At 38.0% G+C, this 18,009-nt stretch overlaps 1 long non-coding RNA gene across 1 annotated transcript in view; it reads right to left on the reverse strand.

Annotated features, from left to right (window-relative positions):
• Window positions 1–15,127: 15,127 nt before the first annotated feature.
• LOC107968315 (uncharacterized) overlaps window positions 15,128–18,009 on the reverse strand; it is a 144,394-nt gene continuing 141,512 nt past the window's right edge. The window contains exons 5-6 of the long non-coding RNA XR_001709412.4: window positions 16,371–16,407; window positions 15,128–15,305 (exon numbers count right to left, since the gene is read on the reverse strand). This is a non-coding gene — a long non-coding RNA (uncharacterized LOC107968315). The remainder of the gene's footprint in view (window positions 15,306–16,370; window positions 16,408–18,009) is intronic.

The raw sequence follows: 18,009 nt of genomic DNA on the forward strand, positions 1-18,009 counted from the left end.
TGTTTTAGACATGAAGTCCTTGCCCATGCCTATGTCCTGAATGGCAATGCCTAGGTTTTCTTCTAGGGTTTTTATGGTTTTAGGTCTAACATTTAAGTCTTTAATCCATCTTGAATTAATTTTTGTATAAGATGTAAGGAAGGGATCCAGTTTCAGCTTTCTACATATGGCTAGCCAGTTTTCCCAGCACCCTTTATTAAATAGAGAATCCTTTCCCCATTTCTTGTTCTTGTTTTTGTCAGGTTTGTCAAAGATCAGATGGTTGTAGATGTGTGGTATTATTTCTGAGGGCTCTGTTCTGTTCCATTGGTCTATATCTGTTTTGGTACCAGTACCATGCTGTTTTGGTTACAGTAGCCTTGTAGTGTAGTTTGAAGTCAGGCAGCGTGATGCCTCCAGCTTTGTTCTTTTGGCTTAGGATTGTCTTGGCAATGTGGGCTCCTTTTGGTTCCATATGAATTTTAAAGTAGTTTTTTCCAATTCTGTGAAGAAAGTCATTGGTAGCTTGATGGGGATGGCACTGAATCTATAAATTACCTTGGGCAGTATGGCCATTTTCACGATATTGATTCTTCCTCTCCGTTAGCATGGAATGTTTTTCCATTTGTTTGTGTCCTCTTTTATTTTGTTGAGCAGTGGTTTGTAGTTCTCCTTGAAGAGGTCCTTCACATCCCTTGTAAATTGGATTCCTAGGTATTTTATTCTCTTTGAAGCAATTGTGAATGGGAGTTCACTCATGATTTGGCTCTCTGTCTGTTATTGGCGTATAGGAATGCTTGTGGTTTTTGCACATTGATTTTGTATCCTGAGACTTTGCTGAAGTTGCTTATCAGCTTAAGGAGTTTTTGGGCTGAGACAATGAGGTTTTCTAAACATACAATCATGTCGTCTGCAAACAGGGCCAATTTGACTTCCTCTTTTCCTATTTGAATACCCTTTATTTCTTTCCCCTGCCTGATTGCCCTGGCCAGAAATTCCAACACTATGTTGAATAGGAGTGGTGAGAGAGGGCATCCCTGTCTTGTGCCAGTTTTCAAAGGGAATGCTTCCAGTTTTTGCCCATTCAGTATGATAATGGCTGTGGGTTTGTCCTAAATAGGTCTTATCATTTTGAGATATGTTCCATCAATACATAGTTTATTCAGTTTTTAGCATGAAGGGCTGCTGAATTTTGTCAAAGGCCTTTTCTGTATCTATTGAGATAATCATGTGGTTGTCTTTGGTTCTGTTTATATGATGGATTGCCTTTATTGATTTGCATATGTTAAACCAGCCTTGCATCCCAGGGATGAAGCCAACTTGATCATGGTCGATAAGCTTTTTGATGTGCTGCTGGATTTGGTTTGCCAGTATTTTATTGAGGATTTTTGCATCGATGTTCATCAGGGATATTGGTCTAAAATTCTCTTTTTTTGTTGTGTCTCTGCCAGGCTTTGGTATCAGGATGATGCTGGCCTCATAAAATGAGTTAGGGAGGATTCCCTCTTTTTCTATTGATTGGAATAGTTTCAGAAGGAATGGTATCAGCTCCTCTTTGTACCTCTGGTAGAATTCGGCTGTGAATCCATCTGGTCCTGGACTTTTTTTGGTTGGTAGGCTATTCATTATTGCCTCAATTTCAGAGCCTGTTATTGGTCTGTTCAGGGATTCAACTTCTTCCTGGTTTAGTCTTGGGAGGGTATATGTATCCAGGAATTTATCCATTTCTTCTAGATTTTCTAATTTATTTGCATAGAGATGTTTATAGTATTCTCTGACGGTAGTGTGTATTTCTGTGGGATTGGTGGTGATATCCCCTTTATCATTTTTTATTGCATCTATTTGATTCTTCTCTCTTTTGTTCTTTATTAGTCTTGCTAGTGGTCTGTCAATTTTGTTGATCTTTTCAAAAAACCAGCTCCTGGATTCATTGATTTTTTGAAGGGTTTTTTGTGTCTCTATTTCCTTCAGTTCTGCTCTGATCATAGTTATTTCTTGCCTTCTGCTACCTTTTGAATGTGTTTGCTCTTGCTTTTCTAGTTCTTTTAATTGTGATGTTAGGGTGTCAATATTAGATCTTCCCTGCTTTCTCTTGTGGGCATTTAGTGCTATAAATTTTCCTCTACACACTGCTTTAAATGTGTCCCAGAGAGTCTGGTATGTTGTGTCTTTGTTCTCATTAGTTTCAAAGAACATCTTTATGTCTACCTTCATTTTGTTATGTACCCAGTAGTCATTCAGGAGCAGGTTGCTCAGTTTTCATGTAGTTGAGCAGTTTTGAGTGAATTTATTAATCCTGAGTTCTAGTTTGATTGCACTGTGGTCTAAGAGACAGTTTGTTATAATTTCTGTTCTTTTACATTTGCTGAGGAGTGTTTTACTTCCGTCAATTTTGGAATAAGTGTGATGTGGTGCTGAGAAGAATGTATATTCTGTTGATTTGGGGTGGAGAGTTCTGTAGATGTCTGTTAGGTCTGCTTGGTGCAGAGCCAAGTTCAATTCCTGGATATCCTTGTTAACTTTCTCTTTGATCTGTCTAATGTTGACAGTGGGGTGTTAAAGTCTCCCATTATTATTGTGTGGGAGTCTAAGTCTCTTTGTAGGTCTCTAAGGACTTGCTTTATGAATCTGGGTGCTCCTGTATTGGGTGCATATATATTTAGGATAGTTAGCTCTTCTTGTTGAATTGATCCCTTTACCATTATGTAATGGCCTTCTTTGTCTCTTTTGATCTTTGTTGGTTTAAAGTCTGTTTTATCAGAGACTAGGACTGCAACCCCTACTTTTTTTTGTTTTCCATTTGCTTGGAGGATCTTCCTCCATCCCTTTATTTTGAGCCTATGTGTGTCTCTGCATGTGAGATGGGTTTCCTGAATACAGCACACTGATGGGTCTTGACTCTTTATCCAATGTGCCAGCCTGTGTCTTTTAATTGGAGCATTTACCCATTTACATTTAAGGTTAATATTGTTATGTGTGAATCTGATCCTGTCATTATGATGTTAGCTGGTTATTTTGCTCGTTAGTTGATGTAGTTTCTTCCTAGCCTCAATGATCTTTACAATTTGACATGTTTTTGCAGTGGCTGGTACCAGTTGTTCCTTTCCATGTTTAGTGCTTCCTTCAGGAGCTCTTGTAAGGCAGGCCTGGTGGTGACAAAATCCCTCAGCATTTGCTTGTTTGTAAAGGATTTTATTTCTCCTTCACTTATGAAGCTTAGTTTGGCTGGATATGAAATTCTGGGTTGAAAATTCTTTTCTTTAAGAATGTTGAATACTGGCCCCCACTCTCTTCTGGCTTGTAGAGTTTCTACCGAGAGATCTGCTGTTAGTCTGATGGGCTTCCCTTTGTGGGTAACCCGACCTTTCTCTCTGGCTGCCCTTAACATTTTTTCCCTCATTTCAACTTTGGTGAACCTGACAATTATGTGTCTTGGAGTTGGTCTTCTTGAGGAGTATCTTTGTGACGTTCTCTGTATTTCCTGAATTTGAATGTTGGCCTGCATTGCTAGGTTGGGGAAGTTCTCCTGGATAGTTCTCCTGTAGAGTGTTTTCCAACTTGGTTCCATTCTCCCCATCACTTTCAGGTACACCAATCAGATGTAGATTTGGCCTTTTCACATAGTTCCATATTTCTTGGAGGCTTTGTTCATTTCTTTTTACTCTTTTTTCTTTAAACTTCTCTTGTCACTTCATTTCATTCATTTGATCTTCAATCCCTGATACCCTTTCTTCCACTTTATCGAATTGGCTACTGAAGCTTGTGTAAGTGTCACGTAGTTCTCGTGCCATGGTTTTCAGCCCCATCAGGTCATTTAAGATCTTCTCTACACTGTTTATTCTAGTTGGCCATTCATGTAATCTTTTATGAAGGTTTTTAGCTTATTTGCAATGGGTTCTTTGTGATGGGTTTGAACATCCTCTTTTAGCTCAGAGAGGTTTGTTATTACCGATCATCTGAAGCCTTCTTCTCTCAACTCGTCAAAGTCATTCTCCATCCAGCTTTGTTCCACTGCTGGTGAGGAGCTGTGTTCCTTTGGAGGAGAAGAGGCACTCTGATTTTCGGAATTTTCAGCTTTTCTGCTCGGATTTCTCCCCATCTTTGTGGTTTTATCTACCTTGGGTCTTTGATGATGGTGACGTACAGATGGAGTTTTGGTGTGGATGTCCTTTCTGTTTGTTAGTTTTCCTTCTAACAGTCAGAACCCTCACCTGCAGGTCTGTTGGAGTTTGCTGGAGGTCCACTCCAGACCCTATTTGCCTGGGTATCACCAGCGGAGGCTGCAGAACAGCAAATATTTCAGAACGGCAAATGTTGCTGCCTGATCCTTCCTCTGGAAGCTTTGTCTTAGAGGGGCAACCAGCCATATGAGGTGTCAGTCGGCCCCTATTGGGAGGTGCCTCCCAGTTAGGCTACTCAGGGGTCAGGGACCCACTTGAGGAGGCAGTCTGTCCATTCTCAGATCTCAAACTCCATGCTGGGAGAAGCACTACTCTCTTCAAAGCTGTCAGACAGGGACATTTAAGTCTGCAGAAGTTTCTGCTGCCTTTTTTTCAGCTATGCCCTGCCCCCAGAGGTGGAGTCTACAGAGGCAGGCAGGCCTCCTTGAGCTGCAGTGGGCTCCACCCAGTTCGAGCTTCCCAGCTGCTTTGTTTACCTACTCAAGCCTCAGCAATGGGGGACACCCCTCCTGCAGCCCTTCTGCCACCTTGCATTTTGATCTCAGCCTGCAGTGCTAGCAGTGAGCGAGGCTCCGTGGGCGTGGGACCCTCTGAGCCAGGCATAGGATATAATCTCCTGGTGTGTTGTTTGCTAAGAGCATTAGAAAAGCACAGTGTTACGGTGGAAGTGTCCCGATTTTCCAGGTACTGTCTGTCATGGTTTCCCTTGGCTAGGAAAGGGAATTCCCCAACCCCTTGCACTTCCCAGGTGAGGCGATGCCCTGCCCTGCTTTGGCTGATGCTCCATGGGCTGCACCCACTGTCCGACAAGCCCCAGTGAGATGAACCCAGTACCTCAGGTGGAAATGCAGAAATCACCTGTCTTCTGCGTCGCTCATGCTGGGAGCTGTAGACTGGAGCTGTTCCTATTTGGCCATCTTGGAACCTCCCTCAAGATATCTTCTAATTTCCTTTGTAATATCTTCTTTGGTCAGTAAGTTATTTAGAAGTATACCATTTAATTTGCAAATATGTGGGAATTTTCTAGACAGTTTTTTGCTATTTATTATGAATTTAATTATATTCATTTCAGAGAACATATTCTGAATAATTTCAAGCCTCTGAAATTTATGAGATTTGTCTGATGGCCCAGCTTGTGGTATCCCCTGGTGAATGTTTCATGTGCTTTTAAGAAGAACATGTAATCTGCTATTGTTGTTGAAATGTTCTATAAATGTCAACTGAATCCAATTGGTTGAAATTGTTATTTACATTTTTCTGTATTCGTACTGATTTTCTTTCTGCTTATTTTATCAACTATGGAAAGAGGGCTGTTGAAATCTCTGATGTAACTGTGGATTTGTCTATTTTCCCTTTAATTCTGTCAAAGTTTTCTTCATGTACTCTGAAACTCTGATATTAGAGACATACACATATAATATTGCTGTCTTCTTGATTAATTGGTCCTTTATCTTTATGAAATGCCACTCATTATCTCTGTTAACACTTCTCATCTTGTAGTTTTCTTATCCAATCATAATTTAGCCTTACTAGTTTTCATATGAATTGTGCTTGCAGGACGTATCTTTTCCCAACTTTCCAATTTTTGTTTTCAGAAGTTTAAATATAATATGTATAGGTGTTTGTTGTGTATTTTTTGATTTGGTATTTCTTCTACTTGATGATCTCGGATGTTTTCGAAACATTTATTTGTAATTTGGTATTTATTATTACTTTTTGAAAATTCTTGGCCATTATTTTTTTCTCTCTTGTTTTAAGAAACAAAGTCTTGCTCTGTTGCCCAGGTTGGAGTGCAGTGGTGCAATCATAGCTCACTGCAGCCTTGAAATCCTTGGCTCATGTGATCCTCCCATCTCAGCCTCCTAAGTAGCTAAAACTACAGGTGCATGCCACCACATTTGGCTAATTTTTTTTAATTTAAATATGGGGTCTTTTTACATTGCCCAGCTGGTCTCAAACTCTTGGTTTCAAGCAATACTCCCATCTCAGCCTCCCAAGTCACCAAGATTACAGGTGGGAGCCACTGAGCCTGGCTCTTGGCCATTATTTCTTCAGACATTTCTTCTGCCCTATACTCTCTCTCTCTTCTGCTACTGGAAGTCTAATTCACATATGTTATATTATGTAATGGTCCACACCTCTTAGATGCTCTGCTCCACTTTTTTCCCCACTTATTTTCCTATTTTAGATAAGTAATTTCTATAGATCTATCTTCAAGTTTACTCATCCTCTTCATGACACTCTTGAATTTATGTATTATGTGCTTTCTTTGTGTCTGTTACCATATTTTCCAATTCTAGCATTTCCATTTGATTCTTACCTAGAGTTTCCATTTCTCTGCTGAATTATCCATCTGGTCTTGCATGTTATTCATTTTTTCCATCACAGCCTTTGCCATATTATCATAGTTATTTTTAAATTATTTAGCACATAATTCCAACATACCTTGTCATATCTGTCTCTGGTTCTGATGATTGTTTTGCCTCTTGGAAGCTTTTTTTTCTTGTCTTTTTGTATGTTTCATAATATTTTGTTGAAAGCCAACATCTTGTATAGGACAGCAGAACTGAGTTCAATAGTTTTTATCCCTGGAAATGGGCACACCTTTCTTTCCTCCAAAATTAGAGGTGGGGAGCCATGAGGTGTTCATCTATTTAGAAATTGGGCTGGGTTTGAGATTTATTGTTCCTATATAACCCTCAGTGCCCCCACAGGATCCAAAATCCTCTAATGATTCCTTTTCCTTGGGTTGGGAACTTGTTTACCAGATGGGTGTTTTCAATGTCTGCTCCCCTTCAGTTTTCTGTCTTCCCTTTAAACTTTGCCTTAAAGAGAGTCCTCTCTCGCAAGTTGCTTGTTACTTAATGCCTGTTAGTCTAGCAGAGGGGAATGGGGCATTCTCAGTTATTGTATTAAACCTCAGTCTTAGGCAAGAACCATATTCCTTGGTTTCAGAAGTGTCCTTCTCACTAATTTGCAGCCCAGTTTGTATTTCTGCCTCTCCTGCAGAGGTAGAGAATTTTTTTAGTTTCTTCTCAAAGCTGCAATGGGTTTTCAACAAATCAGGAAATAGTGTTTGTTGTCCTTCCTGTCCCAGAATGAGACTTGTTCCATAAAAGAAGATAAAGAAGGAGGGTCCTGGTAGTGTTTAGTAGCCTCCTCATAGTGGTTGCTGTTCTTCTTCCTTGCTTCAGCATCACAAGGAAACTTTCCTGATGTTTTCTGTGAGCACCCAGTGGGTTCACTGAAAAAAGTCTGGCAAGAATATGTAGGCTTCCTTATATTTATAGCCCTCCAGAGCCTTCAGCCTTCTCTTACTGGTTGCACTCAGCCTCCATCAACATAGTGATTGCCCTGGCTGAACTTAATCTTACCATTGCTCAGAAACACCTTATCCCAGTAAGCTAGTGCTCATGTCACATCCACCCTTGTCTCTCCTCAAATTTTGGTCCAGCTGAACTTCTGGACTTTAATGTGTTCAAAAAAGTAGTGAACTTGCTGCCCATCTGGCTTTTTAAAATCGTTAAGTTTGGGTGTGACATTCTTTCAAGCCCCCTACATCCTCAAGTGGAAAACCAATCTTTTAATTTTAATATATCTATGTCTTTATATTTAAATGTATCTTTAAACAGCATGGGGTTGAGGGTTTTTTTAAATCAATCTTATAATTTGTTCCTTTTAATTACATCTTTTTGTGCATTTAGATTTAATATGATCATTAATATGTTTGGGTTCAATTTACCAGCTTGTTATCTGTTTTTTTTGGTAACACTTATTTTTTGTTACCTTGCTTCTCTTTACATGCCTTCTTTTGTATTAACAAAGTATTTTTTAAAAATTCCCATTTATATCTTCTACAATATATCTACCCCCCACAACTGTTCTTAAGATTTTCTTTTTATTTTGGTTTTCAACAATTTGACTATGATGTGAATAGGTATAGTTTACTTTGTATTTCTCATCTTTGGGTTTATTAATCTTGAAAAAATTTCAGTAATTATTTCTTTATTCTTCTGACCATTTTCTTCTATTTTTCTAAAACACCAAGTATATCTGTATTAGACTTTGTGATATTATCCACATTTCTGATACTCTGATTTTTGTTTTTCAGCCCTTTTTTCTTCCCATTGTTTCAGTTCCTATTCCCTCTGTGCAAGTACATGCCCTTTCTCCTGCAGTGTCTAATATGGTGTTCATCTTATCCAAAGAAATGTTTCAGACATTTTATCATGAAATTTTTAAATAATTTTAAAATTTTTACAAATAATATACTCACCATCTATATTCTACAATTAGGATTTATTGTAAATACTTTATCACATGTTTTCATTAAAAATTGTTTTCTATCCATCAACCCATCTTATTTCTTTTTTTTAACTTTTATTTTAAATGCAGAGGTACAGGTGCAGGATGTGCAGGTTTGTTACACAGGTAAACATGTTTCATGGGGGTTGGTTGTACAGATTATTTCATCACCTAGGTATTAAGCCTAGTATCCATTAGTTATTTTTCCTGCTTCTCTCCCTTTTTCCACCCACCACCCTCCAATAGGCTCCAGTGTGTGTTGTTCCCCTCTATGTATCCATGTGTTCTCATCACTTAGCTCCCACTAACAAGTAAGGACAAGCAGTATTTGGTTTTCTGTTCCGGCATTAGTTTGCTAAGAATAATGGCCTCCAGCTCCATCCATGATGTCCCTGCAAAGGACATGATCTCGTTCTTTTCTATGGCTGCATAGGATTTCACAGTGTATATGTACTACATTTTCTTTATCCAGTCTATCGTTGATGGGCATTTGGGTTGATTGCATGTCTTTGCTATTGTGAGTAGTGCTGCAATGAACACATCCATGCATGTGTCTTTATCATAGACAATTTATATTCCTTTGGGTATATACCCAGTAAAGGGATTGCTAGGTCAAATGGTAGTTCTGTTTTTAGATCTTTGAGGACTTGCCACACTGTCTTCCACAATGGTTGAACTAATTTACACTCGCACCAACAGTGTAAAAGCGTTGCTTTTTCTCCATAACCTCATCAGCATCTATTATTTTTTGACCTTTTTTTTTTTTTTTTTGAGACAGAGTTTCACTCTTGTTGCCCAGGCTGGAGTGCAATGGCCCGGTCTTGGCTCACTGCAACCTCCGCCTCCCAGGTTCAAGTGATTCTCTTGTCTCAGCCTTTCAAGTAGCTGAGATTACAAGCGCCCACCACCACGCCTGGCTAATAGCCATTCTGACTGGTGTGAGATGGTATCTCATTGTGGTTTTGATTTGCATTTCTCTAATGATCACTGATGTTGAGCTTTTTTTTGCATGATTGTGGGCTGCATGTATGTCTTCTTTTGAGAAGTGTCTGTTCATGCCCTTTGCCCACTTTTTAATGGGGTTTTTTTTTCTGGTAAATAGTTTAAGTTCCTTATAGATGCTGGATAACAGACCTTTGTCAGATGCACAGTTTGCAAAATTTTTCTCCCATTCTTTAGGTTGTCTGTTTACTTTGTTGATAGTTTCTTTTGCTGTGCAGAAGCTCTTTAGTTTAATTAGATCTCATTTGTCAAGTTTTGCTTTTGTTGCAATTGCTTTTGGCATCTTCATCATGAAATCTTTGCCTGTGCCTATGTCCTGAATGGTATCACCTACTTTTAGTTTTAATGCATCTTATTTCTTAACGCATTTCACAGTTGCAAACATCAGTATACTTCTTCCCATCAAGTATGTCAGAATACATATCATTTACTGGGGTTCAATGCTTGTTTGAACCTCCTCTCTCCCAGCTTACCTATCTTCATCCTTTAGGATGCTATTCAGGCCTCTCTTTCCCTAATCTGGTTAAGGGTCCCTCCTCTGTGTTCCAGGTACACTCCATGCACATATTTTTTAATGCATATCTTTATCCTTGTACTTACTACATTCCATTAGAATTAGTAGTATAAAGTTCTGCTTCTCTTGCTGGAACATAAAGTCCCAAGGGCGCAAACCAAATCTTGTTCTTTGTACAATAGGACCTGGCACAAAGTATGTGCTCCATAAATATTTGATGAATAAACAAATGAGTGAAGAGTTGCCATGCCCACACAGGGTAAAGTAATGCACAAGTTATAGCGGTCAAAAAAGAATAGTGAAATCCTGGTGGCAGCAGCTGCATATAACTTTTCTATAGTTGAGAGTACAAAAACCATGTTCTGTAATAATTGGGTCTTTAAGAAAGTACAGAAAGGATGTGAGAGATTCTACAGCAAAAAGATGGGAATTCAGGAAGGATAAAGTCTAAGGACAGACAGCAAATGTTAGGTATAGAGAGAAAATAAACAGAGCCCAGAATCTGAAGTGACACTTCTCCCGATATCCAAGATTTGACTAGCTTATTAATTATAAACCACTACTAACTTAAGAAGACTTCATCTGCATTATGCATGTTGTAATAATCAACATATGGGCAAATACAGCTCTTAGTAAACCTACATATAGGTTCATTTTTGTTTCCAAATGAATGCCTCTTATTTTCAATGTCCTGAATCAAATATCCCACAATATACAGTCTGCAGCAAGATGCCCTGGCAGATGCTAAACTTGATTCCGTCTACCAGGTCCCCATTCACACAGAATAATTATGTCCAGCTGGAGCCCTCCCTGATTTAGTGACTTACGTTGGTCAGTCTTACAAACATTAAAGAAACAGTCTCTTATTTGGGAATCCCAGCTGGCCTTGTTGCAGCATAGAACCTCTTTATCCAAAAGGAGTTTAAACAAGAAAGAAAAAAAGCATTTTATGATTAACTACTTCCCCAGCAAAACTGCTTTCTGAAAGCACATATTTTGAAGGTTTTTACCTATGCCATCTTATCAAGTTGAAAATTACAAAAACAACAAATATCCATAGGATACTTTAAAAAAAGGGTGCATAATTCTTTCCTGTGTGGATATAAAAATTTATTCAGCAAATCCCATATTGATAGTTCTTCAGGTGGTGATGCCAACATTTTGCTATTGTAATAAATGCTACAGTGAATACCTTTCTATACTCATTACTGCACTTTCATGCTATCTGTCTATTAAAATAAATTCCAAGATGTGAAATTTAATTTATGTAGACCTCATATCTAGCAAAATCTACAACATAGAGTAAACATAACAATGAATTGACACTGTCCAAAGAAAAAGCCTTTTTGGTTTTACAAGCTGAGTGGTTATGTAAGTTTCCTTAAGAATAAAAAAGCAGCTTAACTTTTCTTTAAAAACCCCAAAACTCTAGACTCAGGTTTGCAGCACTTAGAAGCTACTGGGTGAAACTCTCTTGAGCCTTGGGTCAGGAACTCTCCTCTCTGTAGATGAAGATCTGCTCTCAAGCAGGGGCTTGGGAGATAAATAACTTAGGACCCATAAGGCTTACAATTCCCCACAAATCTTTCTTTTCTACCTGAAAGAGTGGAAAATACAGAATTAAATAATGGACATCTGTTTCCTCCATTTGACTCTCCTTGGTTTAAGATGCTGTATTTTCTAATTGTTTTCCTTCCATTAAAGAGCTGACTTCCCCTGCAAGGTGGAATAAGGGGAGGTCTTCTTTTAGTCTTTGCTTCTGAAGTTTGGTGCTTCAGGGTGCTTGCTGCATCGTGAGGTGACCCTCACCCAAGCCTTTCATGTGTTTGGCATGCTTAATTTAATCAATCAGATCACCACCAACCTGAAACACAATGATGAGGATGTGTTCAGACTGTTCTAGAATTCTGTATATGTCAATATGGGGAGACTATTAGACCAAATTCTTTGCTACACATACACAACCTTTTAAAGTTAGGTGTATATGAAACAAAGTTATTTTATGAGACTATGCATTATGATATTCCTCTAACATCAGACTGTAAATAAGAAAAAAAAGTTTTTTGGAATAATTATTGTTGCTCTTCAGAAGGTAGTTAGAAGGGAAGTAGAAAGACAAGAAAATATATTTTAGCTTAAGTACTCAAACAGTTTAATTTTACTTAGATACTTACAAGAAAAAAAATTAATTTCAGGTGACATTATGGAAGGATTCATAAGAGTTCCTTGTCCAAGGTTACATACAATCAATTAATCTTCCTGGGTCTTGGATTCCTCATCAATAAATGTTGGACTTAAGCAGTTTCTAAATAACCCTCTCACCCCAAATTCCATGATTCTATGTATTTGGAATGAAATGATTCATTGCTTTACAGGTCATATATCTCTTCAGGAATGCAAGGAGTTAAGAAAAAAAAATCTCAAGATATAAATATGGACTTTTTGTGAACCACCAATAATCTATATTTACTTGCAAATGTCCCACAAACAGCTTATTTGTATAATAATTTTATAAGTGCTTCAACTTAAGAAATCACTATTCTATCAGTATGTATTTAGTACAGCAGGAGTTGGAAGAAAACATTCATATTTTTTTCTCAATATTGAAGCGTAAGGGCAACAAATTTGGAAGACTGGAGAAATCTGGACTTAGAATCACAGATAGAAAAACTTTTACTTATTTAAGTATGAGGTTATGTCTAACATGATCTACTTAATTTCTTGTGCTACTTTATTACAGTGCAGTTGTTTTAAATGCTGATTTTTAATTGTTCACTTATTGATTTTCCACCTCTCTGTGACATTAGCAAATTCTGAACATCGTATCTAGTTGTGTTATGACCCAGTCTGACTGCTTTAGACCCAGTATGAATAAAGGGGGCACGATGCAGTGAAAGAGCACCAAATAAAGCCAGGGAGACCTGGATTACAGGCTTGTTTCTGTGACCTTGGACAAACGGATTAACCTTCTAGGTCTCAGATTCCTCTTATTAAAATAAAAATATTAAATTGCTTAGGTTTCTTCTTCCTTTAAGGCTCTATGTTTCTATGAATAATCTGGTCAATAGTTCTTCTCACTGCCTGTTAAGATTCTAATTCTAATACAATGTATTTACAATCAGCATTTCTTGCTTTTACATTACCAATGACAATAACAACAACACAGCAATCATCCCTATCTCTTCTGGCTTTTGAGTGTCCCATTTACAATTATAGCAACCAAACCCAGAAACATGAAGGCTCACAAATAGAACAAAGAATTAGAAAAAAATTTTCAGGAACAGATTTTCCCACCCAAGGAGAAAGAACAGAAATTAGTGAAGATTCTTGATTGCATGTTGCATTAACCTAACTCAAACAAATGTAGGCAAATTAAGAGAATTTATTAGCTCTCAAGAGCAGAGGATTCAGAGGATTCATCTGGCTTCAAGTACATCTGAATCGTGGATCAAAATGGCAATATCAGGGCTCTGTCTCATTTCCTACTTCTTTGACAGGTTCCCTCCATATCACCACAGTGACTGTTGGAAGCTGAAGAGGCAAATTCTATATAAGTTTAATAACACTAGGAGAGAGAAACATGTTTTGTTTTTGTTATTTCCCCCAAAGAACTCCCACAGAAAGTTCCAGGGAGGAATAATTTATTGGTCTGGTATCCACCCCTGCATCAACCCATGTGGCCTGTGGGATGGGTTCTCTGATTTATTAGGCCCACTTAGGTGATATTTCCACTCCTGCAGCTGGAGGTAGGAGAATAGTCAGTCATATCAAACCCATATAGAATGGGTTACTCATAGGAAAGAAGGGTTTTGTACACTGAAAAAGTGGGGAAAGGGTGCTAGAAGGATCACAAATAGAAGGCCACTACAACAGATTTCTTCTGAATGCCAGTTCAAGGACAGGTGGCCGTTACCTGGGATGATGAGTAATGATAAAAATGATTCTGAGCTATGTAAAAGCTTAGTAAGAAAGAGTGTGAAAGTTGATTAGCAATATTTGCAGTGGATATTGGAGTGAAAAATGGAGATATACAAACCATATAGTTGCTGTCCTCGTCTAGGGTGAAATCATGATTCAGTTCCTACTTAGTACAGTCAGTTCAACCACTTAGTCTTCAGAATATTATGGGATAGGCCCTTCTTTTGTAAATTTTAATTTATTGATGCTTGTAAAGCTCCCCAGATTCTTAGAGACAGTGGCCCCCTCTATGACCAAACATTTAAAATTTTATCTGAGGTCATGTTGGCATTTAAGATATAGAAAATGACCCTAGCTATCAGATATTCTCAAACAGGAATATACATCAGAATCACCCAGACAGTTATTTTAAAATACATATGGCTAGCCTCTATCCCCAAACGTTCTGATTCCATAGGTCTTAATAAGGGCCTAGAAAAGTGAATTATGATCATAGTATATGAAAGTTATGCATGGTCATAGTAAAAACAAACAAATAAAACAGGCAGAAGAGTACAGCATGAAAAGTAAAAGTCCCTTTTCTAGTAGAGAATTGGGTGAGGGATAAGGAGAGGGGAAATATTCCTTTGTTCTATATAAATTTCTATATTGTTTAAACATTTTTAATGAGGAGCCGAATTTTTTTTTTAATTTTACAACGATAATCTAAAACACTTATTTCAGCCATTAACTACAATATCCATCTCAACCAAATTTTCTTCACTGAAACGATTTTAGTTGCAGGTAACAAAAACAGCATAAAAGATTTTTAAAATTTCTTTCAAAGACTCACTCCCCTAAGGTAACCTTAATGAAAGTTCATATATTATTTCAAAAGCTTTCTATAAATAAAAGCATATATCTACATTTTTTAAATGTACAAACCCATAAGTATATATGTCTTTTATTATATATAATCTGCAGTTTGCTTTATTCACTAATTGTCTTGGTCTCTTTCCCATATTTGTATAGGATCTACCCATATTTGCATAAGATTTACCTCCTTTTAGTTGCTTCATAATATTCTAAAACTTTTTGTATTTACCAAGACACTACTTGGAGTAAAAGTCACACTTAAGCTCTAGGGATCATATCCATTTGAATCTCTTTATATGGCATCCCATGGCTGGTATTAAAACCTAAGGGCTTGTGAAACTTGCTGAAGATTCTAAGACCTTGCTTGGCTTACCTACTTCAGAATATCTGCCCATGGAAGCCAAACAGAGATGCGATTCAGAGACAACAGGATGGATCCTCTCTCTATCTGGACTTCTCTTTGTCCTGGAAGCTGCAGTGTGATTCTGACTGCTCGGTGAAGGCACAGGCAAGGCTGAGCACATTCGGAGGGACAAAGTGTTTAGAGCTTTCTGCAAAAAAGAATTCCCTAAGCATAAAGTACAACCCCAGGTATTTTACACACATACACACAACACACATACATGCACATACACACACCCAGGATCTAGACACTTCCGGATGAGACACAATGTTGGGCATTCTTAACCAGGATGAAGATTTAGAAATTAACAAGGGAATGCAGAAACTTTCTCAAGCTTGTGTTAGGGTACCAAAATTAAATTTATGGCACTGGGTGTGGCCAATTTCTAATCTATTGAAGTAAAGGAGAGAATATGATAAATAAAATCCCCAGATAATCTAAAACACTTCTTTAAGTCAGTAACCACAACATCTGTCCCTGAGACCATTTTACTTGTTGGTGACAAAAACCAACCCCAACTAAAGTTTCGTTTGCTAAAAAAACAAAATACAATATGGGTAAATAATTATAACAATACAGAGTTTCCCACAGACACCTGAGGACAGGAATTTCAAAAGTAACCAGAACCAAGAACTGAAAGGCCACAAGTTTCCTAGCAGGACTCACTCCACTTCTCATCCTCTTGCCTCTGCTTTACTTTTCCTTTTTAATCTCCTCCATTTCCCTCTCTGCAGGTCAGCATTCCATCAACCCTTGTGGTATGATGGGTACTTCACTGATTCTGAATTTCCACCAACTTGGTTCCAATGGCATGCTGTCTCTAATGAATTATCTGTAACATATTCTGATGTAGGTAAACCAAGCAAGGTCTTCATCAAAAGTTTCACAGGCCCCTAGCTTTCAATACCAGCCACGGGATGCCATATAAAGAGATTCAAATGAATATGATCCCTAGAGCTTAAGTATGGCTTCTTACTCCAAGAAGTGTCTTAGTAAATACAAAAAGTTTTAGAATATTATGAAGCCACTAAAAGGAGGTAAATTTGGATTTAAATTCCAAATTCTTGAAGAAAGAATTCAACTGGCTCAGCCTGGGTCAAGTGTGTTCTCTAGTTCCATTCAAACTTTGTCAGAGAAGATAGGTTCATGTAATAACGATACAGCAGGTAAAATTTCCTAGGTGCTAACTGCACTTTATAAGCATTACCTTTACCTTTGCAGAGCCTTTGGGAATCTTCCTTATTAGGACCCTGAAACAGTTATCAAAAAAAAAAAAAAAAAGAGGATGATTGTGAGTTGTGCAGATTTTACCAGAGCATGAGAAAATTATATGCAGAAAGATACATATGCATATAAAAAGCTAATTTAAACTTTACAATGCAACTCAATAATGTCATAATGGGAATAAGTTCAGGCTTAAAATACAAGACACCTGAGCTCTCATTCTAACTCCAGCAAGTTGTGTGGCTTGAACAAGCTCCTTCACCTGTCTTCTCAATTTCCTTTTCTTTCTGTGAAATCATGGCAATAATACACACTGCATGAGAGTATACACACAGTAATTAAGTACTGTGCTGTTGAGCATTTAAATGTTAACAAATATGAGTGCTTCTTCTTTAACAATGAAGCATCCAGAAGGGGTACATACCAGCAGGAAGGAAAAGAGAGAGAAACAAAGTGCCCACTTGCCCTGGTGGGTATTACCATTATACAACACCATTATATAATAACAAGAGGTAATATTTATCAATTTTTACATATATTCTGTTGGGAAACTATCTCAATATAACTGAGTATTATTATAGTAACATTTGAAGGCACAGAGAGTTTAAGTAACTTGTCCTAGGTCACACAGTTCATAAGTAGGACTTGAGCCTAGACAGTCTGGCTCCATAACTCATGTCTTAAGCACTACTTTGTACTGCCTTCGCCATCGATACAATAGCATATTACCCACACGTGTTTCTGAAGCAGAGAGGTGTCTGTGGATATACCACCACAAAGAGAAGACGGTGTGGCTTCAAGATTTCAAACTTGCTAGAATCCCCCTTGTTTACTCCACATGAGCCCTTTAATAAGTTACCTCATCAGAATTAATGGATTGTTATTCTTCCCGATCAGCAGTGTAAACCGTAAACTTTGAGATGGTTTGCCTACCACACTCAGTTTAAGATTTAGAAGGTTTACTTGCAAAAGCTCTTAGAAGCACCCATGAATAAACAAGAGTGAAAAGTTAAACCAAGGACAGACGTTTTTATTTGCACTTTTTTTTCAAATCTATCCAAACAACAAGATTCGAAAATTTTCCCTGACACCATAGGCAAATGCTTCTTCTCCAAGTACAGAACAGCCTGTTGAAGACGGCAGTCACATTGTTGTGGTAACTGATGAAATTTATAAACGATGCACAACTTCATATTTTTGCCAGGTTTTACTTTAAAAGAGTCCCAAAGAGCAAGACAATGATAAATAACAGTGAAGGGTGATGACTTCTGAGAGCACTGGACAACATGGTAGCAGATGCCATTGGTTGGCTAGTCCAACTCCCATTTGCAAATCCACCTCCTCTGACATCCTGCATTAGAGAGGCTAGAAAAGCCAAATATTTGCTTTTCTGCTCTCTTGCAGTGAGGGTTGTCCATGTGAGAAAGTCTGATCCCTATTGAGGTAAAAGTGGACGTCTCCAGAGGCTTCTGGCAAAGTTTTTCTTTCCTGACATAAAGGACATATGCCACAAGCATCACCCCTTCTGTGTCCCCTTTTTTCTGCCTTGGGAATAGACTAGTATCTAGAGCTGTGACAGCCACCTCATGACCTCAAGAGAAAGGCCAACAAGAATTGGAGAAACACTG

The sequence above is a fragment of the Pan troglodytes genome, chromosome 15 (genome assembly GCF_028858775.2).
Source record: "Pan troglodytes isolate AG18354 chromosome 15, NHGRI_mPanTro3-v2.0_pri, whole genome shotgun sequence".
NCBI lineage: Eukaryota > Metazoa > Chordata > Mammalia > Primates > Hominidae > Pan > Pan troglodytes.